The following is a 6493-nucleotide window of genomic DNA, read 5'->3' on the forward strand; positions in this document are numbered from 1 at the left end:
AATAAAACTACATACAATTAGAGCAGCAGCAGCAGAGAGCCTAAAAGGTAAATTTATGGACAAGCAAATGAGCTGAAGCTCAATATAAAGCTCACTATAGAGCAAAATTTCTAATTCTGTGTACTTTGTCACAATGAGTGACTCCTTTCATATTATTACATAATACTATAATAATATTGTATAACACTATACGTTGTTATTGGATACAAATAATGTTAACAAACAAATCAGTGTTTTGATTTAGTAAATATGCAGTGTAGTCTGAAACAAAAGCAATACAGCTTAAATTGTATTTGGCTCACAGAATACTGTGAAAGCCACTGAATGCATTTCACATGCATAACTTGGTAAAGCATCCTGTAGTGGTTTAGATCAGGTATCAGGAGCCATCATACCCCTGTCACCAAAAATAGAAATGATTATAAACTAAGGCAAAGTGGCTATAACTTATGGCTATATGTATTAGAGATAGACTGATACCAATACCGATTATTGGTAGTCAAGGAGGCCGATAACCGATATTTGGAGCCGATATTTATTTGCAGTAAAAGTGAAAATATTGGCGTCAAAATTTTGAATAATACAAACTCTCAAACACTTAACTTCATTTAAATGCCTTTAAGCCTTTAAGAATGGAAGGAAACCAAGTATGTTAACGTAAAGATAGAACAATGATTTTTGGTACTGGTATAATCTTTAAGGTGTCTAGTATTGATATGTATTTGCAATTATTCAGCTTTGTTCAGTGTGGTCATAGAATGAGTGAACATGTTGACGGCAACAATAGTGACTGGAGGGATAACACAGTGTATCTAGGTGTACATATACTTATACACATACATATTTTTTATTCTACCTAACTGTCTACTCTATTCTTTGTGTGAGTTTCACTTTGACTTTAACATACAAGTTCTGGATAATCTAGATGACCACAAGGCATACCCATTGACATAAGCATTCTGGCCCTTTACACAGTACTTAGTTGAAGCATCTTTGTCAGCATTTACAGTTTTGAGTCTTTTTGGGTATGATGAGAGGGGCACTGCACACCTGGATTTGGGATTTTCATTCTTCTCTGCATATCCTCTCAAGCTCTGTCAGGTTGGATGGAGACTGTCAGTAGACAGCCATTTTCATCTTTCCAGAGATGGGCCAGTCACAGAGTTGACCCCAAGTCACTCCTGTGTTGTCTTGGCTGTGTGCTCAGAATCATTGTCCTGTTGGAAGGTAAACCTTCAGCCCAGTCTGAGGCCCCGAGGTCCTGATCTAGACCAGGTTTTCCTTAAGGATATTTCTATATATGCAGCGATGGTTGTTCTATAAGGTTCTCCCATTTCCACATAGGACCTCTGGAGCTAAGCCAAAGTGACAGTCAGGTTCTTTGTCATCTCTTTTACCAAGGCCCCTCTCTCCTGATTGGTCAGTTAGGCCACCTCTAGGAAGAGTTCTGGTTGTTCCAAATTTCTGCCATGTAATAATTATGGAGGCCATTGTACTCTTGGGAACATTCAATGCAAAAGCATTGATAATCATCTAACCCAGATCTGTGCCCAGACACAATCCTGTCTCTGAACTCTGCAGACAGTTCCTTCAACTTCATGGCTTGGTTGAAGGAACTGTGAAGCTGTGGGACCTTTTATAGACAAGTGTGTGCCTTTCGAAATCATGTCCAATCAATTGAATTTGCCACAGGTGCACTCCAGTCAAGGTGGAGAAACATCTCTAAGACGATCAAGAGAAATGGAAAGAACCTGAGCTAAATTTCAGGTATCATAGTAAAGGTTCTGGATACTTGAGTGTAGATTAATGGGAGGAAAAAATTATCATAAGGCTACAACATAACAAAATGTGATATGGCATCTGAAATACCTTATGAATACACTGTATCAGTGTTGTATACGCGCATGAACGGACATACGTACTTAATTAAAAAAAAAAAAAAAAACACTAAAAACAATCGCCTTCAAAATAAAAGTGCATGATATACGTTTATTCATGTTTGATTACTGATTTCCCATTGACCTTACACGAGCCGGTCAAGGACAGCCAAGAGGCTGGATGTGGCCCACGGGCCGTACAATGCCCAGGTCTGCATTAGAATGTGATATAGCATTTTCTGGAGTCTGTCAGTGACAGACTTTTAAATGTGTTAATAAATTAGCTGGGATATGAAAATTTTGATGGCTTAATAGGATAAATTATGGTGGCCCTGAAAGTCAACGCACAACAAGAAGTCAGAAAACACTACAACATTCCAGAAAACACAACATTTCACAAAATGGAAAGGGTAGAGACAATAGCTCTTCTTTTTCAGAATTCAGAGTTTATCCAATGATGTGTTCACGGTCAGTGGGTGATAAAATTGAGCATAAGGACGGACAGAATGATCATAGAGAGAGAAAACTAGTGTATAGGCTATACAATGAGGGTACGTTTTACGATGTTGCTACGTTTTGATTCATTTGTGCGCACAAGATGAGTTTATAGTCTATACAGAGAGCCATTACAACAGACTGGCCTTCTCACACTTCATCTGTGTGTCAATACCTCGCCAAACTGCTGCAGCTGGGGAGAGAGAGAGAGTGGTCGTGCGCACGGGAAACCGACCTTCATATTATGTTCTGTTAACTCATTGACATAATATAAATATAACCTACATATAACAGTTGGTGTTCCTCATCTTAAGATGAGGGAAAGCCCGACAGGTTGTGTGTGTTTATCGTGTTGTAGCTCGCACACAGCTTTGTAACGTGTGATGCGGATGTGACACTATAGTTTTTAATGCTAAAAACAGTCCACAGAAACTGTCAGACTATCCTTCATCTTCAGAAGTGAAGTATCAGCTTTTGACTGCTTCCCGACGCCCAGCGCATGACTGCTGAAGGCCAGTTTATCCCGTGCGTCTCTCTCTCTCTCTCTTTGCATACCAGCTGTAGCAGTTTAGCGAGATATAGCCCCACAGATAAAGTGGTGTTGCCCAGTTTCCAGACTGATTTACACTCTCATTATTAATGACTAATAAATGGCTATATAATTAATGTAGTTACTGCAACCCGTGCTGCCTTGCCTATTTTCTCTCTCTGATCATTCAGTCCTTAAGCTCAATTCTGTCACCCACTAACCATGAACATATCACTGGATAAACTCTGAATTGACAAGGATTCTGTCCAATGACAAAGAATCCAGTGATGTGTTCTCGGTTGGTGGGTGATAGAGTTGAACATTTAGGACAGCTTTCTCTCCAAAGCATGTAGGCACAGCACCCAGGCTACTTATAATATCAATGTTAAGTTGATTATTAGTTAACAAGGCAGCATGAGCTGCAGTAAGTACATTAATTATATAGCCATTTATTAGCCATTTCCATTCAACACAATCTATTTTATTTATAAACAACACAGAATATCTGGAACATTAGTAAACATGTATGTTAAGTTAAAATAATAAAATTAAATAAAAATGTAAATAAATGCAGTCCAATTCTGTTATTTCAGTGTTGATGCACAAAGGGCGCGACACACAGGCTCTCTTCTCTCCCTCTCTCTTTGTGCTAGTCATAAAAACAGCGGAGAGCCAGCCAGCTGTTTCAAAAAAAAAAAAAAAAAAAAAAAAAAAAAAAAAAAAAAAAAAGTGTTGTGATTTTGAACACACATACCCAATGGTGGAAAACTTGAATCAAAGTATATAAGTGAAAACGTGAAGACGTGATATCAGCCAAATTTAATTATAGTACTAAAATAAAAGTACTAATATCGCATTAAATGTTAACTTTTTTGCTCTTCTCCACTTCGTGAAGTAAGGTTAGTTAGCTAGCTAATTATTATCTGCCGCAGTACCAAGCCTACAGTATTTATTTCACCAATGCTAGACATGCTAACTGTTGTAGCTGTTGCATGCCTTCATTTCGGAAACAGCATTGCCTTGAATTTGGCCTAGAATGATGGGTGGTGCTCCCGTAGATGCGATACTGTAGGAACAGTATGACAGAAAATATTAGTGGTTTGACTTTTGACTTTTTCAAACTGTGGTATACCTTGAAACTGGTAACCGGCCCATGCCTACATGCAATTAAGCATGATAAAACTTTTAGCAGTTGCAATACAGCTGAGCCTCCCAATCAGGTAACATACTCAGATTAGTCACGGAATATGTAATAATATATGATAATATATAACACCATATTTCAAGATTCTAAGATCTTCTCTTGTAATAATGAGATACAAAGGTACGTCATGATTATGAGATACAGATATACATAATCATGAGACTTTTTTTGGTGAAGACAATGCATTATGTATTTAATTAAATGAATAATTTAATTACACTAACTAATTAATGACTAATGTTGCCTTGATAACACACATAAATGTAAAAATCCATCCAGCAGTAGAACCTGGCTCAGAGTGTTTGCACATTAGCTCATCACTCACCAGATCTGGAATCGTCCATCTGCCAGGCTGCTGAGGATGGGACAGAACATGTCCGGGTTCCTGTGTGTCTGCAGGTGATACCAAATCTGCAGACTTCCTACACATGAAATCATACAAACAGCATGAAAAGCTGCTGGCGGTGCTAAAACAGACCAGAGGAAAGGTCATAGGGTGATAAAAATGTGTACAGTTAGTCCTCTGAAGAACATGACTGGGATCAGAACATTTATACCAATGTGACCAGTACATTGTTATTTAGATTTCTCATACAGTGGAAATTTTGGTCCAAAGGAAATGTCAGAGGGTTAGCAAACTGCTAGGATTCATGAATGTTCTAACAAAATATAATGTAAATTACCTCGTTTTCAAGAAAACTTGCCATGGACCACAGTGATGGTCAAGAAATTCCATCCAACTATTAAAATTCCAAACAACTATTCTAATTCTAACAACTTTGGTCATCCTCTGACTTTTCATCCAGTACCATCATTATGGAGCTAGAACAGTGACATTAAGATTTGGCATTGAAAACAAAACCCAAACTGAAAAAGGAAACATTGACATTGAAATATTTGGATTGCAAAAAAGTTTTACTGAAAAATAAAACACAGACATCAAAAAATTACAGTCATCACAATATTGTCATCTTACTTTATGATAATATCTTTTGTAATATGATGTGTTCAATGACAGTCTACAGATTTTTTCTTCCAATCTGTCTGCTTTCAGTAACAGTTTTTTTTTTTTAACACTGTCAGTACTTTTTCAATGGCATTGGTTTTTGGTTTCAATTCTGTGTCACTGTTTCGGAGTAGAGGGACGAGACTGGGGGAAAGGGCAAGGAGCGCTGGTGGGCAGTGTAAAGTGCTCTCTGCATCTAGGCAGAGACATACACACAAAGATAGGGAGAGAGAAAGCAAGACATGGCACACCTGAAAACCACATTTGAAAGGTATCATTTTTATGTTGCTGGTATGATGTCAAATAACTATCAACAGACCTTTTCCTGATCTATTTAAGCTGCGAGCTGCGCACAATGTGTGTGTATTATTTTTCAGTATAAATTTTTTCAATGCCAATACTTGTTTCAATGCTAATTCAACTTTTTACAATACAAATATTTCAATGCCGATGTTTCCTTTTTCAGTTTGGGTTTTGTTTTCAACACCAAATCTTTAGGTCAAAATTTTAATTTCTCCAGTAGCAGCCTAATTGGTTTATACCTGCAGAACTAATTTTCAGCAGCCTTAGCAGTACTTTGTGTTTAATGTTAGTTAGCAAAGGCTAGCAATCTAACATGTCAAACCAAGATGATGAACAACGTTAACATGATACCTAACGTCTAAAAAAACCTCAGTCTGAGAATCTTCACAAGCAATATTTGCTAATCATCAGCATGTTAACACCTCATTCTGAGTATGTTAGCATAGGTCTGTTAGGCTAGGTGACTGTTTTCAAATTCAGATTCTCCTTATTCAGCGACACATCCACTGAAAAACTCAGCACTGCTGGGCCTACATGGCGGCACAGTGGTGCAGTGGTTAGCACTGTCTTCAACACTTAAGTTGTGGATTTTATTTGAAGATGGCTATTTATATCATTTATTTGTGTTGTATTATCAACATCAATTGATCAGTCAGACTGATCAAAGGTTGACCGTCAGTTACCTTCTTTATAGGTGGGTCCTCCATAGGCTGACTGTGAGCAGTCGCAGGTGTAGCTCCTGCTGTTCTCAATACACCTCCCTCTGTTGTGGCAAAGGTTGTTAGAGCTACTGCAGTAACCTGGACACCCAGAGCTCACCCCTGGCACTATCTTTTGCCTTTCCTCCAGGTCATATATCACACCAGTGACAGTCATTGACAGTCCTGATGCAGCCTAGGAAGCCTCTCTGCTGGGATACTGTTGCCCCTGAGATGAAGACAGTTATGAGGCACTGATCACTGCATGACACAGGCCTCTGCAATTATCATATGGTTAAAGTCTTGTGTTAACTGCTGTATCGTAATGTAGTGATTTCAGACTGCTGTAGCTATGACTTTTATTCAAATTTACAAGAAATA

The sequence above is a fragment of the Lates calcarifer genome, linkage group LG1 (genome assembly GCF_001640805.2).
Source record: "Lates calcarifer isolate ASB-BC8 linkage group LG1, TLL_Latcal_v3, whole genome shotgun sequence".
Lineage (NCBI taxonomy): Eukaryota > Metazoa > Chordata > Actinopteri > Centropomidae > Lates > Lates calcarifer.